Below are 23,838 nucleotides of genomic sequence, written 5' to 3' on the forward strand. Positions count from 1 at the left end.
TTTTAGATGGGGTCAGTGACCCCCATTTGAAAGCTGGAAACGGTCAGTATAAGAATTCAAATCATTTCAAAACTAAAAAATTCAGATAATTTGAAAAGTTGCTTAGAATTAACCATTCTATAACATACTTAAACATTAATGTAAATGGGAACCATTTGAAAGCTGGAAACAGTCAGTATAAGAATGCAAATCATTTCAAAACTAAAAAATTCAGATAATTTGAAAAGTTGCTTAGAATTAACCATTCTATAACATACTTAAACATTAATGTAAAAGGGAACCATTCCTTTAAATAGAAAATATAAGAGGGGCATAAATATCTGAGCATGTGAATATTATATAAATCGATAGTAGCGGACATATGGTAAACTTGGAATACGTGATAACAAAAGCTGCTTTATGAGAAACGTTAAATAATTAAATCAAAACATAAACTGTGAGTCAATGGAGTAGGATGCCATACTGGGGACATTAGTGAAGTCTGTATTATATTCATTCATTTGTAGATTAGACACATACAGTCAGATAGGTGTTTCCATGGGTTGGCAGAGAAGATTTCAGGGAGTATTTAGAACAGCTGAGGGATTGCGCTGTCAATACCTTTCCATTAGACCATCTTGCTGAACTAATCTTTCTAATGGTTGTAATACTTTTGCAGGCACGTCGTATTAAAGAGTCACAGTGAGGCAAAGTACTGAAATCCAAGCTAATCTCTCAACAGTAAATATAAGGAAAGGTAATTATTTAACAGCGTTAATTTAAGAGGATTGTTTCTATAAACTTCAGTACTGCTTTATTAAGTGTTTAAGTGATGCATGCTGGGACAAATTATATTTAGCTTTAGTTTATACGGCATGCATATAGCAAGTGATTCATGTGTACATCAATATAAGGTTTTATATATCCACTTTCTCCTTTAGGAAAAAGTCTGGGATTTTTTTTAGTTGTGATTGTGGCATATTAAGTTGATTTCTTTCTCTTTTTCTTCTCCTTACCTTTGGATTTGTTTCTGTTCTTTATTTAAATACAGCACATGCATCATCCAATGATGTCCTCAGTATGAAAAATTATTCCATTCAAGGCAATTACTTTGAAGCTGCCCTGAATTTTTAAAGGGCAGCTTCAAAGGCGATGAAGTAAACTTGCAAAGAAGAGCAAATAAAATAGGGCTTCTATGTATTCCCTGACCAACATATGTTTAGGGCCCTGCTAAACATTCAGTCATAGTCCCAGGGGCAAGCAGTCCCCGTGGTTGCAGGGCGGCCCAAGAATGTAATTGCTGTGGGACCCAGTAACATCTAGTTATGTCACTGCTTAGTCCTAAGAATATCTAGGATATAAGCGTTTCACCTAAATCTTGCTGTAAGTAACTTTTAAGGTGGGCTTTCAGGGGTATGCAAGACAGAATTTATACCAAATGATATCCTTAAAGGGATACTGTCATGGGAATTTTTTTTTCCAAAACACATCAGTTAATAGTGCTGCTACAGCATAATTCAGCAATCCATTTCTCAAAAGAGCAAACAATTTTTTTTATATTTCATTTTGAAATCTGACATGGGGCTAGACATATTGTCAGTTTCCCAGCTGCCCCCAGTCATGTGACTTGTGCTCCGATAAACTCTTTACTGCTGCACCGCAAGTTGGAGTGATATCACCCCTCTCCATTTCCCCCACAGCAGCCTAACAACAGAACAATGGGAAGGTAACCAGATAGCAGCTCCCTAACACAAGATAACAGCTGCCTGGTAGATCTAAGAACAACACTCAATAGTTAAATCCAGGTCCCACTGAGACACATTCAGTTACATTGAGTTGGAGAAACAACAGCCTGCCAGAAAGCAGTTCTGGCTCTTTTGGAAAGCACATGACCAGGCAAAATGACCTGAGATGGCGCCTACACACCAATTACAACTTAAAAAAAAAATACACTTGCTGATTCAGGAATTAAATTTTATATTGTAGAGTGAATTATTTGTAGTGTAAACAGTCTAATTTAGAAATAAATCATAAAAATTATGAAAGAATCCCTTTAAGAGGCTTTCAGGTTGGGTGTTTCTTATTCCAGACTCTGAAAACCTGACACCCCCACACCTGACATACAAAATTGCAGACTATTGCAGCTACAGTGATACGGAATACATGGCATAACTGGAACAAATAATCTCGAGGCACATATGGGACATTTGGAGAGAAATTTTTCAAATACCATAGGTAAGGTTGCTGCCTGGCCTGCATGCTGCTTGATGCCAATGGTATTAATAGGGACAAACATGAAGGTATAGGTAGGTTTGTATTTTTTCCAGAAAAGGTGGCAACCAAAACCATGGGTCCACTGTACTTTTGGACTCAAACAGCTGCTGGATAATGTTTACTTCAGGACTTTTAAAATCATCTTTTTTTGTTTGGTGAAATGCTTGTTCCCCCACTGGATTATTTATTAATAGAGTCCTTTTCTGCAAAAAAAAAAAAATAATTAGTCACCTATTGACTTGAATGCGTTTCACAAATTATTTGTAGTTTTGCTGATTTTTTTTAGCAATTTTGCAAATTTGGACAGATTTGCTCATCACTTCTGCAGACCCTACTGGGGGGGGGGTCCTGGGTGACAGGGGGTATCTGCTGTATTGTAGTCCTCCTCTCTTACCTTAAATTTCATGTAGAGGACACGCTTGGCTGGTCCCTTTTCTGTGTGCAGCATAAAAAGAGCTTACACTGAGGTCAGGCCATGATTTGAGCATTTGGCCCTTCTGATGTGTTTATGGCAAATTCAACAGAAATATGTGGAATTATAATTAAAGGAATAGTTATATGCAGGTAGGACAGTTACAAATACCAAACAGAAAGGAATACAGCATGGGCTGCAACAGAATGTAATCAGCAACACAGTCTCAGCATTTCCAGTAAAATTGATTAGCTATTAATTGAATGGTTAACCAAATCCCCTATAAATATATATAATAATATGTGCCAAGTATACCACAGCATATGTCTTAAAGCATTCAAAGTATAACCAAAATGCAGTTGTTAAAGGAGCACAAAAAGCCTATATCACCTAATGAAAAACCCCAATTAAATATCCTATACCTGTAGTCTCTGATTTACTCCTGTAATGGGTGCCATTTTGAACCTTAGGACTCCCCTTTTGGCAGATCCAGTAATGTGACCGTGTCATTGTTTCTGAATGGGCCAATTTACCAAGTTGTATATAAAAATTATGAAATACATCACAAATTGCCATCTGAATACCAAGCATTGCCTCATAAAATATGTCATAATAATTAGTTTTTATATTGATTCCATTGTAAACATCAGCACAGAAAATGCTGAGTAAAACCAGCTTCCCCATTGCCTTTTTAGAAATATTGCATTCAGCTCTATTCAGTGGACTCCAAATCACGCCATTTATTTTGCACAGCTCTGAACACCATTTTTTCCATAATAATTTTACACAACTTGCTAAATATGCCCCATTTGTGTTTGACTCTTACTCTGCTGCTGTGGCTTGTTTCATTCCAGCTGTTCACTAGAGGGCAGTGTCCTAGAGGCAGAGTGGATTCTGTGCTTTTTGGCTCACAAGATACAATTTTGGGCTTATGGGTTTATAATTGCAGTCTTTGTGACATTAGTACAGTTAGGTAAATCCGTATTATTATGTCTTCTGCTTTAGAGCAGTTATTCTATAGTGAATGTCATTGGAATGAGAATGAATATGGATATATGATGTTTAGAGAGGTTATTTAGGTTATTATTATTTATTTTAGGTTATTCTGCACTGATACTATATACTGCATACCTTCTCTATATACTGCCATACTTCCCCATCTACAGGTCTGTTAGGGATCTGCCCCTTATTGTCTGGCCTCTCAGTTCCAATTCCACCTGCCTTGGGCAAGACTAGGTTTGCCTAGGTTTATTATATTCAGGGTGGAGTATATGCAAGACTACATGCACATAGACAATAAGGTATTTGTTGTAACAGGGAAGGGTAGGGTGCAGTCTGACCCTTAGTTTAAGGCATTTGGGGTGCAAAGGCCACATATATGCTGTATACATAGAGAATATAGCTCTCTTTTCAGGTGGATAGCATCTCTGTGAAATTTGCAAAATGCAGGAGGAATTGCTTTCTAAAGCTGGCCATAGACGCAAAGATATTACCTCAATATCGGACGAACGATCGTACGTCCTCATCTCCCGACCTGCCACTAACCATTCAGACCAAATAAAGTAGTAAAAGAACAGATTAGCCGATGTTCTCACCCTACATCAATCGTACGAGCTGGCAGTGGCGGAACTACTGGGGGAGCAGGGGGTGCGAGCGCCCCTCGGCCCCCCGGCAGCCCGCGGGCCACTAAAATGTGGGCCGAAAATCGCGTACAGAGGGGGGCGGGCCCGAGCTGCGAGTCATGCACCAGGGCCCGCCCCCCTCTAGTTACGTTACTGCAAGCTGGTGACAGTCTCCCACTGAAAATCGTCTGATTGGCAATACATGCAGAAATATGATCGGCAGCCGACAGAAATTTTCTAACCTGTCTGATCGGGACACTCCACACACGATCCGAAAATCATACGAATCGAATCCGTGCATCTATGGCCATCTTTACAGGCTGCTGACATCCATTGCTATTACAGTCCTCTAAAGTCTGCCCAGATTAGGAATATGTACAGATCATAAACATTATGGGACAGAGGCCTCCTACCCCTGTTACTCTTAAAATGTGATGCTTCATCTTTGTAACAGTGCATCTTTATAAAAAACAAACAAGCAAAAATGCATAAGGATAATAATAATAATGCTATTAATGTGCAGTGCTGTGTACTGTATATAAGGTCTGAATTGGGATGGGATCGATAGTCACTTTGGCTATACATGCTTTATTAAAATATATTTTTCTGCTTTTCAAAGTGTCCTATTGTTGCTGGTTCTTTTTGAAGATTATGTACAACTGGTTGGTGTCTGGAAGCAGTGTGTCACCCTTTGTATCTCTCTCTCTCTCTCTCTCTCTCTCTCTCTCTCTCAATATAAACATATACATAGCTGGAGGTTAACTAGTATTTTCTCCTGTATTGTGTAACCTGAGCTAGTGCCTGACTCAGCCCCTTTAGCTATTAAATACATTATTTTTTGGCAAGGTAGGGAGTTCCTAGGAAGAGTCCACCTGCCCTGCTGCTGCACACTTCCTGGGTTATTAGTCACTTCTGCATTTCTCACTCTGGTCTTGCAGGTTTTAAGAAATGGTTTCTTATAGCAGAAGAGCCGGATTAACTACAAGATCACTCCACTGCTGGGGCTCATTTTTTTCTCTCCCTCTCTGATATCAATGTTAAGCCAGTTGCCAATATGGTGTGTGAACAGATACAATTTGCAGGAATACATTTTTTAGCCAGATGGAGGCATTCGTACAATTCCCAGTGGTAGAACCGTATCCCCAGTATATATAGAGAAGCGGTGAGTCTTACAAGGTGTACTGTTGTAGAGACGGCACAGGTAATAGAAGCTGCTGTCTGATGTGGAAGCAAGAACATTATGGAGAGTAAAGGTATGTTATTATTGAACTTACTTCATTGTTTATCTTGTGTTTTCAGCATTACTGTAAATCTAGAAATATGCAATAGGAACTAGGCATAATATATTCACTGGGTATATGTGGCTCGTCCATTGTCCACCTGGCATTTCATTCCCTGTATCTCCTTTAAAATATGTAGATGATGTATTGAGCAGCGCAATTATATTTTCTGTCTCACAATAAGCCTGTGCCAATATTGTTTGCAAAATGTAATTCTGTGTTCTGCTGAACTGTATGCCATCAAAATGAAGGTCCTCTAAAATATATATACTACAAATCCCAGTAGCCGCTGCCAGCCAGCAGTCACCTGAGAGAATGCTGAATGTTCACAGCAGTAGAGCTAAGCTAAAGACAAAGTTGACTGGAGGAATAATGAATACTGAAACCACGTGCAGATTTGTCTCCATATGCTGCTTCCATTGTGTACATGTAAATGTGATGTTTATGCAGATTACAAAATGAAACACGATGGGTTTGAGGATAAAATGACCAGCGGGATTTGCTGGAAAGGCTGTGCATCTGTATGAGGAGACACCTATATGGCCAGACAGCAGCAAACCTGAAATATGTCTCGGTTCTAATGATCGTCCCTTAGGCCAGTTAGTTTGTCATGCAACATTACAGCTGGCCTGAGCTGCAGCAAATTATCTGAATGATTCTTTTTTGACTTAGTTTGAGACAAACAGTGTAACAGACAGATTTTATTGCTTCACAGGTAACTATACTGAATGTTAGGGAAAGGGTAACTCTTTATGAGAGGCACCATGACACTTTACTGCCCCTGTCATTCATTACAACCTTAGTGCTCCTTTACTACATAATAAATACTACTGTTTGGCAGTCTGGTACAGGCACCGCAGATTCAAGGCCATAATTTCACCCAATAATTTCATCCACAGAAATAACATGGATCTACCATATATGATTAGTTATGAGCCTTGGTGCACAGACAGTGAACTAAGCAATACTCCATGCCCTTAACACAGAAACCAATGCAGAAAAGTTAGCTTTGCATGACGAGCTGAAGTGCAAGGGACTTAAAAGAATGTCTGTGTTTTCTCTGTTGTTTTGCTGACTTGTCAGCTGTGAGAGCACCTTTTGTAATGTTCCCAGTTCAGCTTGTTTCACTCTATGTCCAAAAAATAAAAAGTGAATCAAAGGAACTGCCATCTTTCCTGTGCCCAGCCACTGAGGTGACTATATGTGTACATAGTCTTTATGGTTGGGCCTGCATAGGAGTAGATGAATCAGTCTTTGCAAAATAATATTTATTTTTATAGGACTTTCTTCTCTTTTATACTTCTACACTAGCTACGGTGTTCGTAGCAGCCGCGCAGTTAATTATAAGGCTAGATTTTCAGGATTTTAAGGTTATTATTATTTTTATATGCCCTATATTTTTGTTTAGACCCTCTTGCACTCACCTAGCAGTATGTCATTCAAACCACTATCTGGTACCAATGTAACCAGAGAGCAGTTAAAATACCAAACCGGAAATCGATGGAACAGGTCAACAATGATGTACCATCCACAGCATAACTTAAAGGAATAGTTCAGTGTGAAAATAAAAACTGTGTAAATAGATAGGCTGTGCAAAATAAAAAATGTTTCTAATATAGTTAGTTAGACAAAAATGTAACACAGGGCGATTGGTCGCAACAAACACCTTTCCATAATGGACGTATGAGTCGCTGCTTATTTAAAGGGGAACTATTGTGAAAATGAAATTTTAATATAAACTTTCTCATTCTGAAGTATCTTTCTAAATACAATCAGTTAAAAATTCTGCATTTTTTATGAAATAATCAAGTTTATATTCACTATTCCTCTCTCAGCATCTGTTTCTCTTCATTCTGTCTTCATGCAGCAGTTGGGTGTCAGATGAATGATCCAATATATCTTATAGTGGGGGGGACTCCCTTTCCTAGCAGATGCATTAGAGCTCACTCAAACTGATTCCAGTACAAACAAAATCTAACTAAATAACTGCCTTTTGCACAAATCATGCATGTAGAAAGACAGGATTTCTGGTGATTTTAAAAGAGTGAGCTCTAATACATCTTCTAGGTAAAAGGAGCCCCCCTATAAGATATATTGGATCATTCATCTGACACTTAACTGCCAAATGAAGACATAATGAGAAGAAACAGATCCTGAGAGAGGAATAGTGAATATAAACTTGATTATTTCAGAAACAGAACATGATTTTTAATTGAGTGTATTTAGAAAGTGTCTTATTTTAGTATGCTGAAGCTAATATTAAATTCTCATTTTCACGATAGTTCCCCTAAATCAAATCCTCTGCTGCCATGTCTCTATTATCAGTACTCTCTTGCCATACATACAAGATACTGGTGATTGGTGATAGTAACAAGAAACTGCTTAGTTAATAGCATTTATGCATGTGCAAATGATTAAAGGAAAACTATACCCCCCAAACAATGTAGATCTCTATAAAAAGATATTGCATAAAACAGCTCATATGTAAAATCCTGCTTCATGTAAATAAACCATTTTTATAATAATATACTTTTCTAGTCGTATGTGCCATTGGGTAATCATAAATAGAAAATTGCCATTTTAAAAAATAAGGGCAGCCCCTGGGATCGTAAGATTCACTGTGCACACAAACATACCAACAAACCATACATGTTAGGTCACATGAGCCAATTAACAGACAGAGTTGTGTCTTTTGCTTCCACACTTCTTCCTGTTACAGTTAGAGTTGAAGTATTTCTGGTCAGGTGATCTCTGAGGCAGCACAGAGTCCATCATGAAATGGTGGCTCAAGGCCAGAGATGTAAAAGGCCAAGATTTACTTAAATATATATTCCAGTTTGGTAAGATTCTTTAATATGCCACTTAATATTATATGAACTATCTGTTGCTTAAGTGTTAATTTTGGGGGTATAATTTTCCTTTAAGTATTTTTGTGCCTATCATAATAAATGACACTCGTTATTTCTTTATATACTTTTGTTATTTCTCAATGCAAGGTAACTGAATCGCTGAGTTAGCTCAGGCAACCAGCCAATACAAAGTCAGACTGCCGTACAACAGGCATATCACACTTTATTTGTAATATGCAATGAACATAACTTATTTCAGTATCAACCCGTGCAAAAATATTGCTTGTGACCAATGATATTTAAATGGGATATTTTATTGCCTTTACCGCCTAGCGATATTTTACTTAAAGGGGTTGTTCACCTTCCAACAATTTTTTCAATTCAGTTGTATTCTAGAAATAAAGACTTTTTCCAATTACTATCTATTTTCTATATGTCACCGTTTTTTTCAAATATTGAAGTGTAATTTTTCACTCTGGGAGACGGGTCACCAACCCTGTAAACTGTTCTAAATTAAAACATTTAGTTGATACGAAAGGCAGCTGTTAGAATTGATACAACAGTTGCTAATATTCCAGAGATGCTGCTGAGAAATGTCTCAGTTAAATCTACACCTGAATTACTGAGTTACCAGACAAACACCAGAGACAGGGACATTAAACGTTAAACTTAGAATTTGGAAAAACTGTAAAAAATAACAAATGGAAAGTAATTGAAAAAAAGTCTTTATTTTTGGTGAACAATCTGAAAACAAGTGAACTGAAAAATGTATTTGGAAGGTGACCAATCCCTTTAAATATGAAAAATACATAGATACTGAATTTTATAACACTTACTTACTTTTATTTATAATGGTATTTATGGCCATTCCAATTATCCACCATCTGTTCATCCATGCCCCAATTCACCCTGATCAAGCTAATTCCTCCCTTATCTCAGCAAAATATAGACTGTTCAGCAAAAGCTGGCTCAGTAGCAGGTATATTCAATGGAATGTATACATAGGGCTTATGCTGTATTTATTTTCTGTATACTGAAAGTAATGTATCAGGGTGCATAATATTGGGATCAAAGAACAGGCCTATCGTTTGGACATGTTAGAAGGCATTGGCATTTGCTTTGTCTAAGGCATTTTTCATACACAGTTATTGGAGTACTGTTTATATTAAGAATATGAAGAATTGACTTGCCAAGGTAATTATTACAGCAACCCCATCCACTGTCTGTGAGCATACTTTGGATGCCAGCCAATATTTGAAGAACAAGGACAGGGGCATAACCATAGAGAAAGCAGACCCTCCGGCTGCAGGGGGGCCCAGGAGGTACATGGGGCCCATGAGGCCCAAATTAATGAGTAATTTTAATATATATTGGTAAAACAGGACAACCTCTGTCTATTTTGGGGGCCCTAAAATTATTTTGCTTTGGGGCCCACAACATCTAGTTATGGCAATGAACAAGAAGCCTTTGGTTATTAGTGGAATTCTGGGTATAGTTCCCAGCATTAACGTTCAATATGTAACATTTGTTATACAACTGAAAGTGTCTGTTTTTATTATTTATTTCCCCCAAGGCATCCCTTCAATACTGAAGGGCAAAAGCTCTCTCGGGCCTATCCTAAAACCTCACTGTCTGTTTTCCTCCAGACGAGTCCCAGCTAAAAAAAGAGGGAAATAAACGGTCCCCATTTGATTTGATTTTTAGTCAGATCCAAAAGAAAAAAGTTACCAAAGAAAGCAATGAAAATAATTTCCAAGTGAAGCAATTCTTTAGAGGATTTCAGAGAAATTCCAGCAAGGCAGAGAAGAAGAAGAAGGAAGGAGAGGAGCCCACAAATCAATGTACATCTGGTGATCACAACAAAGAGAATGGGCAAAATGAAGTGTCAAAAAAAGGTATGTAATATGATATCAGTCAATTTTCTGTTGGAAATTTACCTTCAGTACACAACTATTTTCTGTTACTGTCTTCTGAGGTGGGATTACATGCTAAATTACTGAAAGCCTTTACCTGCTGCTGGTGGTGAAACAATTGCTCACTGCCTCACATAATGGAGCTATGGAGACCACACAGAGATAAACATTATATAAAGATCATATACTATATCAATTTGATCGAAAAGGTTGAACTTGACATGGGGCCAGGTTTAGTCTCTCACTATAAACTGTCTACAAAGCTCATTGAGAGCTGGCCACAAACCTAAAGATCCACCCGCAGGGGCTCCATGTAATAAACTGCCCATTGTTCTAGAGGGCCTTAACGACAGCTTTTATCAGCATATGTAAAGGCACCTTTAAAGAGACAGCACCATTAAACAGTAACTCTTCTCTGATGAACAGCAGTCTCTCCCATTTAGCAGGCATAGCACAATACCAGTCCATTTTATTCTAAATTGACGTTATAAGCCTATATCTCTGCCTGTACCCTCCAGGTAATATTTCACTGGAGTCATAGTTCCTCCAGGTTTCGCTCTCAATACAGCTTTGATAAATTTTTGCAAAATCAATGTGGAGGAACGGAGCACCGCAGATCCAGAATAATATGTTAAAAAAGTCAAAATTTATTACAAATCCATTAAAAATTACAGCAGCATCTCTCCTGTGGGGCTGCCCACTTAACGCGCTTCGTGTCTCACTGCCACTTCAGGGTTGAATTCTCCTTTAAAGGCATTAATAGAATCAGCCATCACAACCACATTTGTGGTGCTCAGCTGTCTGGACCTGTATGTTACTTCACAGAGAAAGGACAACTGCTGATCATCCTTCAATTCTACTTGATGTCTGTCCAAACATTAAATCTGTCAATGTACCTTCTTGGTGGGTTGATGGTACATTGATGGATAAGTGAGGCGGAGTCGCAGCTTTTCTTTAATCCTGGCCAGATTACACTTGTCCTTCCATTGAATGACTAATTGCACAGTATCTCTAAGGTGGACCCTCTGATTGGTCAGATACCATGTAAGTCAACCAGTGTATGACCACCTTCACAAAGAACTAGAAGAAAATTTGTATAGGAAGGTTTTATGTTTAAGCTTAAATATATGAAAAAGAGTAGTAGTATTATTAGAGGGGAGTTATAGGGCAATATTTTGTATATCCTGTACTTTAATACAGGGCTTGTCTTTCACTCAGCAGAGGAAACGATGGCCTCGAATGAAGCTGGATGGTTCCAGGTCACTGAGTTTATGCAAAAATTTGGGAAGAAAGCAGAATGTCATAGCATTAATCTAAATAACTGCTCCCTGACACAGACTGACTTGAATGATCTTGGTAAGTATAAAACATATATAATATTTATTGACATAAAAGGAGCTACTTTATGAAGGACTGAAGTGGGGAAGGATTTTTTTTTTTCAATTTTCCATTTCCTTTTTCCATTAGGTGTTGCACTTGCCTTTTCTACCTTGATGTTGAAGAAATTGATTTATCTTGGAATAATCTGATTGGTGGATCAATAAAACTGCTAACCCCACATCTCCGTCAAGTAGCCAGGTTAAAATTATTGTGCTTAAGCAACTGCAATCTGACTGAAGAAGATGCCAGCGCTTTAGGTATTGTGATTTTCTTACCAGATGTCATGCTTTTACCCCAAGCCTCCTGTACTTCTGTCACCTTCTAATAATATCATCCTTTTAGTTACAAAATGTAAATATACTCTTGAAGGGGACTTATCAAGTTGGAGTGGGAATAGATATGTGCTGCTGTCATATGACTGGCTTTTCTGAAACACAGGTTAGGGTAGATAGGGAAATGGATATTTCTACATTCTTCATAGCTGGCCTGAACCCACAAGATATAAAATACAAATCACCCTATAAAGTCATTAATCATAACCTGGGGTTCTGGGGCCCAGCAGGAAACTTGAGGCTGAGTTACTAGCCCCCATAAGTACACTAGGTTTGCTCAGGAGGATTAACTATAGCAACAAGTGATCAGTAAATGCTACCTGTTTATTGGTTGCTATGAGTACTGCACCTGGGCAATTAATGCCTTTACTGCATAACCCCTTATGTATTTTTCTCTTTCTAAACTCTTCTTCACCTTTTCTGTCTTTTGCCATTCTATTTTTTATTCCCTCTTACCTGTGTTGCTTTTCCCCTTTATATACTATATCTTATAATACACCCTCCCTTTCTTTCTTCTGTTTCCTAAAATCTCCCCTTTCTGCTTATGCATTCCTCCCCCTCCCTTTTTTTATCTATAGCCTTTCATTTTTGTCCCCTTCTCTCCTTCCGTTTTACTTTATTTGAATGACTTTGGACCTTCTTCGAAGCATGCTTTATCCCTTGTATTTTTGTTGGAATAGTGCCACTGCTAGTGAGTTAAGAGTATTAACCAACCCACTAGAAAATGTTGAAGGCATTCTACAACACTGACTGACGACTGCTTTATTTCCTTGCAATATACAGTAGTTTATTTAAACACTTCAAGCATTGACAATGAATGACAATGGACTTTCTAATACATTCATTGTTACACCAGGTTTCTGTGACTACGGGTTTAATCTGCTGTTGATTTGCACTTAATTGTTATTTGTTTACATACAAGGAGTGGCAGGAGCATGATTCGGGCCGGAGTAGAGCTTTCACTGTACTCCAGTTACCTCCCTAAATATAAATAAGTATGAGGATTATTCACGATGGATAAAAGCCTTCAGATTACTATGGGTGTATCATTACAATGGATTAGTACAGGCAGATTTCACTTAGGCAAAGGATGCCCCCTTCGGTTGTGTTTCCCATCACCTTTAATAAAAACACTTCTATGGTGGCAAAATCTGTGGAGGTCACATTTTTATTTAAAGGGATCCTGTCATCAGAAAACATGTTTTTTTCAAAACGCATCAGTTAAAAGTGCTGCTCCAGCAGACGTCTGCACTGAAATCCATTTCTCAAAAGAGCAAACAGATATTTTTAATATTCAATTTTGAAATCTGACATGGGGCTAGACATATTGTCAATTTCCCAGCTGCCCCTGGTCCTGTGACTTGTGGCTGTACTTAAGAAGAGAAACGCTTTCTGGCAGGCTGCTGTTTTTCCTTCTCAATATAACTGAATGTGTCTCAGTGGGACATGGGTTTTGACTATGTTCTTAGATCTACTAGGCAGCTGTTATCTTGTGTTAGGGAGCTGTTATCTGGTTACCTTCCCATTCTTCTTTTGTTTGGCTGCTGGGGGAAAAAGGGAGGGGTGATATCACTCCAACTTGCAATACAGCAGTAAAGAGTGATTTGAAGTTTATCAGAGCACAAGTCACATGACCTGGGGCAGCTGGGAAATTGACAATATGTCTAGCCCCATGTCAGATTTCAAAATTGAATATAAAAAAATCTGTTTGCTCTTTTGAGAAATGGATTTCAGTGCAGAATTCTGCTGGAGCAGCACTATTAACTGATTCACTTTTAAAAATTTTTTCCCCCCATGACAGTATCCCTTTAACCACAAGCTCTTATCTGCACCCCTTTCAAAAACTAAATGAATACACAGACCTCTCCAGGCCTGAGAGTGTGAAAAAGAATCCCTGCCATAAAGTTTGGGAGAGCTGCTGTTTTTTTGTAGCGTAGAAAAATCCATGCAAGTGCCAAAAGAAAAAAAAACACTACACATTTTTCAAGAAGTAAAGAATTTTTACCCAAAAGGGCACTAATTTACACAATATTACTCATTTTTGGGGGGTATATGCCTTTTGTTCTGACAGTATATTTTGGGTGGGAAGAATAAATATAGAGAGGAGAAAATGAGAATTCCATCAAATTAGGTCACACTTTTCAAATATAAGTCTATACGGAGATATAAATGGATTCAAACTTTTACACGTTTTTTTTTAAACATAATGAAACTGAAGCCTGAAGCATAACTGTATACTGCATTTTGAAAGCAAAGGAGTTAGAGTTTTTGGAGAGACGGCTGATTTTGTAATAGGCTTAATTCATACTATGCAGTGCTTGACTCTCTACAAAATAGTGCAGTCTAAAGGTGGCCATACACAGGGAGATCCACTTGTTTGGCAAGATCCGATCATGGGCCCTAGGAGGCGAATGGAGGCGATACAGCGGTTCAGATCTTGGGACCGCATCAACAAACAGATGCAGCGGTGATCCGACGGGATTTTTTACCCTGCCCGATCGACATCTCCCGACTTTCAGCCAGATATCAATGGGGGACGCCCGTCGCATGGCCTCACACATGGGCCAATAGCTGCCTACTCTGTCTGTCTGCAGCTTTTATCGGCCTGTGTATGGGGGCCTTAAAGGGATACTGTCATGGGAAAAACATTTTTTCAAATGAATCAGTTAATAGTGCTGCTGTAGCAGAATTTTGCACTGAAATTCATTTTCAAAAGAGCAAACAGATTTTTTTTATATTCAATTTTGAAATCTGACAATGGGGCTAGACATATTGTCAATTTCCCAGCTGCCCCAAGTCATGTGACTTGTGCTCTGATAAACTTCAATCACTCTTTACTGCTGTACTGCAAGTTGGAGTGATATCACCCCCTCCCTTTTTCCCCCCAGCAGCCAAACAAAAGAACAATGGAAGGTAACCAGATAGCAGCCTCCCTAACACAAGATAACAGCTGCCTGGTAGATCTAAGAACAGCACTCAATAGTAAAAACCCATGTCTCACTGAGACACTTTCAGTTACATTGAGAAGGAAAAACAGCAGCCTGCCAGAAAGCATTACTCTCCTAAAGTGCAGGCACAAGTCACATGACCCAGGGGCAGCTGGGAAATGACAAAATGTCTAGCCCCATGTCAGATTTCAAAATTGAATATAAAAAAATCTGTTTGCTCTTTTGAGAAATGGCATTTCAGTGCAGAATTCTGCTGGAGCAGCCACTATTAACTGATTCATTTTGAAAAAAACTTTTTTCCCATGACAGTATCCCTTTAAGAACCCCATTAGGCTTGAACTTGTACCATATTAAAATGCCTTTGGGGAGAGTTTACTTCTTAAGTCTCATTTGCATCTGGCTTTTCCATGGAAATGCTGAGGGATAAATTGTTTACAAAGAATCCCCTCAATTTACTTCAACTGAAAAGGGATTTGAAGTATTTTTATTACTTAGGTCAGTCCTAGAGATGCTAAAGATTGAAAAGCTCATTTATGTTCAAACAGGGCACCATCAGCATCTGGGCCTGGAAACAATAAGGAGAAAGGTGCACTCTATATCACAAAAGAGGGGTGTACCTAATACCTGCCTGCTCTGTGCAAACAGGTGTTCCGCTCCAAGGCTAGGATCCTGCAAGTTGATATACATGGATGCCTACATGCTGTCCTTGTTTTACAGGCAAAGTTGTGCCTGCCACAATATCAGGTGCCAGTATGGGAGATGCACAAACAAAAACTATTGGAGCAAAGTGTATCACGGGCATAAGTATGGTACTTGAGTTAAAGGCATGTTTATTTTGATATTTTTAATGATTATTCTTTATTAACCTTTCTCTCTATTACAGGAGAAGCACTTGAGTTACATTCCTCATTTAGAAGCATTGGATCTATCTTGGAACAGTGACATAGGGAGGCAATCTTTCTAAAGTCACCCAACACATCCCAGTCCAGTTTGAGCTAAAGGTGCTGATCTAACAGAATGTGGGCCTGGGTGAAACAGATGGGGAAGCACTAGGTAAGAGAAATCAGGGGTTAGTTTCATTAGGGCCATGTTTTTTTTTTTTTTAGTAGTTGTTTATCTGTTGAAACAATGCCAACTGAGCAACACTTTCTTAAATAAGTATACCATTACTACTGTAAAGTAGACTTTGCATATAGTAGACAGGCGCATATGCTCTCTGCTTGGACCTGTCCTGTTTTACTCTATATTACATAGTGTAGCTGTTTTATCCAACATATATTGACTATTCTATCCAATATATTTCAGTCACTATATCCAACCATTCTGCCAGATAATCCGACAATGTAGGTTGTGACTTGAGCTATTTGGTCAAAGGAGCTCAAACTGGAACCTCCCATAAATAGGTGTAGCTTAATCCTTTAGTTCTGCCTCCCTTTCCTTTCTCTATCTGGCCTCTCTCTGCCACTTTATCCACTGCTTTCTTTCCATCTGTGTACAGAGAAGTAACCATAGCCTTTTGTCTGCTGCCCCCTCTCCATCTGCCCCCCCTCTACCTTTAGAATCATGCCACCAAGACTTTACTGGGGTGCCTGACCGCAATCAATGGGTACTAGTTTTTTGTGTCAAATATATATATTTATTTATCCTTATCTCTTAGCCACAGCTATTGGAAAAATGCCACACCTGGAAGCACTGGACCTGTCTTTAAATAAATACATTGGCTCCATAATGAACAGTCTTGTTGTGGAACTTAAAAGCTGCTCTTCTCTGAGGGTGTTAAACTTACATGCCACGGGACTACCACCAGGACAACATCCAATATCTGACGTCAGTAAAATATTATTTCATTTTGCATAAAAACAGAAGAATGTACATGCTCCCAGCATTAATGTACAGCCAAGTGTGACCCAACCCTGAACTCATAGCAAATAATCTGCAACCACAGTTTTCATTGTTGGTTTTGGAATAAGGACACCAGACATCAGATTGGTTGCTATGGGTTACTATGCCAGGGCTCCCCGCCAATGTTTTTTCATAACCTTGGCAGTGCCATGTATTGCTATGTTATTACACAAAAGAAGGGAGGAGTAGGCAAGTTCACATTCTTCACACTGTAGAAATGAGAATGTCTGATATATAAGCAACTCATTGCATGTTATCTATGAGAGGATCTCTGACACAGTCCGTCACCTGTGTGCCTTGTGTTTCATTCATTCTCCTGTGTGTCTTATGTTTCATTCATTCTCCTGTGTACCTTATGTTTCATTCATTTACCTGTGTGCCTTGTGTTTCATTCATTCTCCTGTGTGTCTTATGTTTCATTCATTCTCCTGTGTCTTATGTTTCATTCATTCTCCTGTGTACCTTATGTTTCATTCATTCTCCTGTGTACCTTGTGTTTCATTTATTCACCTGTGTGCCTTGGGTTTCATTCATTCACATGGGTGCCTTCAGGAGCTATATATTGCACTTTGTGTGACAGCATTTTATCTCTACCAGAAAATTTACTAACAGCAAGGTGTGATGTTATCTTCAGGGCTCTATCTATGTCAGGTTTCATATGTTTTTATTTAGGCAGACTGAGATGAATCCTGCCTGCTTTGAATCAGTTATGATGGTCTATGGCAGGGATCCCCAACCTTTACAACCCGTGAGCAACATTCAGAAGTAAAAGGAGTTGGGGAGCAACACTAGCATGAAAAATGTTCCTGGAGTACCAAATAAGGGCTGTGATTGGCCATTTAGTAGCCCCTATGTGGATTGTCAACCTACATTGAGGCTCTGTTTGGCAGTGCACCTGGTTTTAAGGCAATAAAACTCACCTCCAAGCCTGGGATTCAAAAATAAGCACCTGCTTTGAGGCCCCTGGGAGCAACATCCAAGGGGTTGGAGAGCAACATGTTGCTCGCGAGCTACTGGTTGGGGATCACTGGTCTATGGTGTGTGTGCCTAGGTTGGTGCTTTCTATGCTAATGTTCCATAAAGAGCCCTGCATCGGTTTCGATACCTATGGAATGTTTGCAAAGCGGTAGGGTTTAGGACATATATACCCTGATTGGGCATTCCTTAATAACTCCCCCGCCCTCCCCTGTGGAAACAGCAATTTTCTCCCTACCCATTTGATCTGGAGTGACGTCACTTCTGACTCTTGGTAATGTTACTTCTGTTTTGTGTGTCCTGGGTCGGGAGGTCAGGAGGTCAGGTTGAGTAGTGGGTCTGGGAAGGGGGACATTGTGGGGTGGTGGGTATTGGGTTTTGGGTCAGGTACAGGTCTGTCTAACTGGATTTATGCAGGACTCTAGTTCCACAATCCAGTGTAATTCAAGTGAGGCAGATCAAAGTCACAGCATCCAACTGGAATGCACTTGCCTTGCAATCACTTGAATCTTAGCAGTCTATACAAATGCTTTAGTGTTGGCGTCAAATTGTGACACACATAATGTTAACAGTCGCAGTGCAACAGTATATAGAGGCTTAATTTAAGGGCAGCTTGCACATCCCTAGACTAGATAAAGAGCAAGTCCATCATTTACAAATACAGTTATCATTTATTAAATACCCTCCCAGTGCTGCTTGCTTGAAAAAGCTTTCTCATATTTACTCTTCTCCCAACCAAAATTGATTAACGAATCTGCACTGGAAAAACACAATCAGCTTGTCAGATGAAATAACATGACTAGTAGCAATGGTGTAGGAAGATTGTCCCTTCAGGTGATGTTCACACACACCCAGACCTATCTTACAGTAATTCTTTCAAAAGCATCAAGAATGCTTTGTTTTATTTTAATTCTCTGTTCTGTTTCTGTTTGCAGTTTATGGTTGCTGACATTCTGTGTCACACATGCTCCTTGGTGCCATGGCTATCACTTAAAACATGTTTTGCCCTTTACAGGTGCAATATTTCACTACTGGCCGAATTTAAGAGTTTTGGACCTGTCCAGCAATAAGGAAGCTGGGGGTGGATTCCGAGAAGCTGCAGCACGACTCACAGCTTTCAAACACCTTGAGCGGCTGGATATTCACCAGTGTTGCCTGTCACAGGATGATGTCAATGCATTAAGTAAGAATAGGAAGTAATTAAGTAAGAATATGCTGCAATGAATCTCTATTTGTACCATACAATCACTGTAATGCTTGTCAAAGTGGGAGAGTAACATATCACTGAAGACTTTATTCAGATAAAAACACATGCTAGATCCTTATGGCAACGAGTCACTTAAAGGGGACCCGTCACCAAAAAAATTATTCCAAATCCTATTTTATCATATTAGTCAAGCAAAATGAACTTTAATTACACTGTATAAATTATTTGAATCTTGTGTCCTTCCGTCTGGGAATTCATTATTATAGCAAGCAGGCAGGAGCCATTTTGTGGACACTGTTATTAAGATAAGCCTTCCATCATCTCAGAATCCTGTTTGTGCACCAGAATGGGGGACCTGATGTCCATCCTCATGCCCTGGCTACACAATTAAATGTTTAAAAGAACTGGGGGAATGAGAGGAGAGCAGTGACATCTAGGAAGTGCTGAGTGGAAAGTGAAAGTAATTTTTGATTGACAGCTGAGATTATTAAATGAGTTTACAACAGCTATGAATGCTTTAATAAAAAAAATAGTTAGAATTTCATGTTTAATTTGAAAAAGACTTTAATTATACAGTTTTTTGCGTCTGGGTGACAGGTCCACTTTAACTGCCTCATCTATTTAACTAATTTCTGTGCATAGAAAAACTTCAGAAACATGTATATACACAAAGAGAAAAATTGCCAGCGCTTGGTATGCCTAAAATAATTACTACAAAAAATGAGGTGTTAGTAGCACACCAAAATATGTAAGCTTACGTGCCACACTTTGGTTAAAATATGTGAGCTTACATTTTTTGTAATACTTATTTTTAAAGGCCACCCGTGTGCTTGCAATTTTTCTCTTTGTGTACAAATATTGGCTTTTTATCGTTTATAGCAGATGGTCAACTCCAGATTGTGGGTTAGGGGTGCTTCTAGCAGCTGGTCAACGCCACAGCATGGGTTAGACCAATCGTTGGCGATTTCTTTCTGTGTTTCAGAAATATTTAATTTAGATATTTTATAGGATTTCAAGCCCATCAGTAGAAAGGGTGGGTGCATTCTGATTCTATGATAGGCCAAAAAACGCTTGTAAACTTTTTACACCCACTTCTAATCCGTTTTGCAGTGAGCAGTTCTCATCGTGTGATTGGTCACAACAGTCACCTATTCATTGGGGCACTATATCTTTTTAATCTATAATAACATTCTAGTTATGATTCCTTAGAAAAGGTCTCCAACAAATCTGTCTGGGGAAAACCTATTCTTTCATTTAATCTAATTAAGTCTAATTGCCTATTTACTTTATATAAAATAAATGTAAATTAGGGGTTATACCCTTATGATCACTGTCTGTTAAAAATAATAAAAAAAAGCCTTCGGTACAACACAAACATAAATGGGCAATGACACAAGTGGAGTTTTGTCTCCAGAAAATTCCTTGGTCAATGAGAATGCAGTTGAAGGAATCAAATCTTGTAATCATGAAAAATGCCTTCATGTGTGTTTTTATATGGTAACATAATTTGACTAATTTACCTGCATTGATTCTCAGCATCCACAATGGCAAGGAATTTTGCTGTGGTGGCAACACGTGGGAAACAAAACATGTATTATTGCCCTGAAGAGTGATTAGGGTATAGTGACCCTTTACATATAAGGAGCTCTGTGCCCATAATACCAATGAATTCACCATTCTGTATGGATAATACATTTCTTCCTTTGCCAGGGTGCTGGGACTAACAGGAAATTATGTCAATATACCTTTATGTTTGATAACACAGATTATAAGTAAGCTTGTGACATGAATAATGATATGAAACACCTTTGTCCTTGTGAAGCCCAGGTCATACCTTTGCTGTCCAACCTTGAGGTGCTGGATATTTCATCTAACAAAGCAGTCGGAGTGAGTCCTGAATATCTGTTCAGCAGACTCAGATTTTTGCCAAGACTGAAATCTGTTCTTGTCAACAACTGCAGCTTGAAGGAGGAATCCTTTGCAGCACTAGGTATGGATATGATTTTATTTGTATATACCTGGTATGGTGGCACTTTGTACCTCTGCATAAAAATTGCAGTCCCACAACACATGCAGTTTCAGCTTATCTGATATGTATTCTAGTACCATCCGACTCATTCAGAGTTGAATTTATTTAATTCTGCAAATTACTTACCCTCAGCAAAAATGTTTTAAACAACTTGCACCCCAACACTACAACCAATGGTTGCCTGGTTGGACACTTTTGTATTTATGGCCACTGGGCTAGCAGTTGTTATGTATGTAATGCTGTATATATGGGACATTGTTATCTCTTCTTCCTAGCTGAAGCTTCCCATTACCTATTGGACCTGAGAGTTCTAGACCTTTCTTGGAATAAGTGTGTCGGAGGAAGCTGAAGTTGCTTTTAGATACCCTTAAAACTGCAACAGCTCTGCAAAGCATGGTACTGAGTAGCTGCAACCTGGTGACCCAGGATTTGGCAGTATTAGGTATGTACTGTATGTATAAAGCTTGCACTTAAAATACTACACACTAAACTCAGTTCTAATATTGATAAGTAAACATTATTTCATGTAAAATGGCCTTTACCATACACAGTGGTAAGTACGGGACAACAGAAGTAAATAACTGCTTTTTACTGAAAGGTCCTATGACTACCCACAATGGTAACTTGGCTTTGGGCCTTTGAAATACACAACAATAAACTCAAAAAACTCAGTTATGTCTCAAAACCCATCAAACACCAATGCAAAAAAGGAGAAAAACAAAATATGAACAGGCTTAATTGTCACACCTTCTGGGAAGGCCTAGAATTATTAAAGATGAAGCCATTGCCCCAATATAAAGCTATGTGACTCAGTATGAAGCTGATGAAGCAACAAAGGGCTGGTAGATGAGTCGTTCTATATACTTTATCTGATCGTATTGAACCAACCAATTTACTTAATGCACAGACAAGGGAACAAAGTGTTTTGTTTCAATGAACAATACCATGGGCACAGGGGCAATCCTGGCCCCTCCGCCGCCTGAGGCAGCTTGGTGTTGCTGCCGCCCCCCCCCCCGGTGCGCTCACCTTTTTGGTCCAGGGGGATGACGAGGGCGGCGGAGGGAGTACCAGGAGTAGAATTATTGCTGCCCTGGTACCTAGTGTTGCGCTCCTGCCTGACGTGAGTTGCTCAACTTGCCTTATTGGTGGAGCACCCCTGCATAGGCACCACTTGATCATGAGGTCTGTGCTGATCATGAGGTCTGTGCATGTATCTGACCAGAGCTCCCAAATTAGGTTTCTTGTCAGTCCCCCAATATCTTGCCATTTATGTCAGCAAAAAAAAAAAAGGGAAAGGGATGAGAGCAACATGCCCCGAGCTAACGCAAAGTAAAGAATAAGACTCTCTGATACCTACACAATGATTTTAAAGGGAAACTCCACAAAAACATAACTTAAACTTTTTGAAAAGTAAACATAATTTCAAGCAACTTTGCAATATACATCAATTAAAAAATATGAAGATGTTTCATGATTTTTAATGGTTCTGACTGTACCCTAAGCCTAGCCCCCTGCTCTCCTGCTGATCTCTCTGATAACTTTGTTGAGCTGGCTGACTACTGTTACTTTGTATCAACAGCCATCTGTCCTCAGCCTGCATCCTCCAAACCCCACAATTCCCTGCACACGTGATTTCAATAAGGAACAGAACATCACAGTGCAATGCATTGTGGGTTATGTAGTTCCTGCATGCTGTCTGTAAGCTGTGGAGAAGTTGTTACATTTGTAACATCAGTGTTTAGTCCCTCCTTCCCTTCCAGGATTTCAAATGATGCAGAAAGAGAAGAACTGCTAAACAGCTGGATTTCAGCATAGAAAATTGCATGTATTCATACTTTTTAAAGAAACAGGTAACTGTGATGGATATATTAGGGGTGTCTGTGTTATGTGGGCCTCGTTATCAAATTTTGGTTTGGAAGCCGGAGTTCCCCTTTAACTAACTCTAACAATCTGTGGATTCAGGCAAGTGGCAGATGGACTGCTGTAAGATGACATAGACAGTCGCTATTTATTAGCTCTGTTGTGGTGTGATGGGGGCCTATATGAAAGTTCCATGATGCTCTTCTTCTCCATGATGTTACATATAAATACATTTAAAGCAAACTTTGTATTCTCCTGAAGATACCTTCTCATTTCAGCATCGGCAGCACAAGCAGGACACTTGGACAGTTTGCAGCAGCTGGACATTGCTTACAATGACACAGTCGTGGATGAAGGATGGATGCTTTTCTTTGAAAGTGCACATGCTCTTAAGAACATTACTGAATTAGACGTTAGCCTGCGGCCTTCTTCAAACCGAAGCTGTGGGCCCTGGTTCATTCATTTATTGTCCATCTTGGTGAAACTACCAGGACTCCGAGAGCTTGGAATGCAGCGCTGGTTGCTGACAGCAGCAGAGAAACAGCAGCTCAGCTACATTATGACAGAGAAGAACATCAGCATTCTTTTTGACTGATAGGACAATTTTCTCTACAGTTCACTGCACTATAATCATAAACATAAAGAAATAGCACAAGATGGCCTTTGGGTGCTCTTTCACTATCAATATTTTGAGAAACTTGAATATGCTATTAAACATTGCATTGATATCTGTCTGATTAAAAAAAACAATGTATGTATTAAATAACTGCATAAACTGTAATCTAAATCAAATAGTAATTCTAGGTGTTACCTTGAAGGTTAGTTTAGTTTCCCAGACTGTAGGAGACACTGAAATGGCCCAAGCCCTTTACATAC

At 39.0% G+C, this 23,838-nt stretch overlaps 1 pseudogene; it reads left to right on the forward strand.

The window, feature by feature from the left end:
• Nucleotides 1-5,130: 5,130 nt before the first annotated feature.
• LOC121394291 lies at nucleotides 5,131-23,619 on the forward strand (annotated as a pseudogene).
• Nucleotides 23,620-23,838: the final 219 nt, after the last annotated feature.

This window comes from Xenopus laevis, chromosome 5S (assembly GCF_017654675.1).
Source record: "Xenopus laevis strain J_2021 chromosome 5S, Xenopus_laevis_v10.1, whole genome shotgun sequence".
Taxonomy (NCBI): Eukaryota; Metazoa; Chordata; class Amphibia; order Anura; family Pipidae; genus Xenopus; species Xenopus laevis.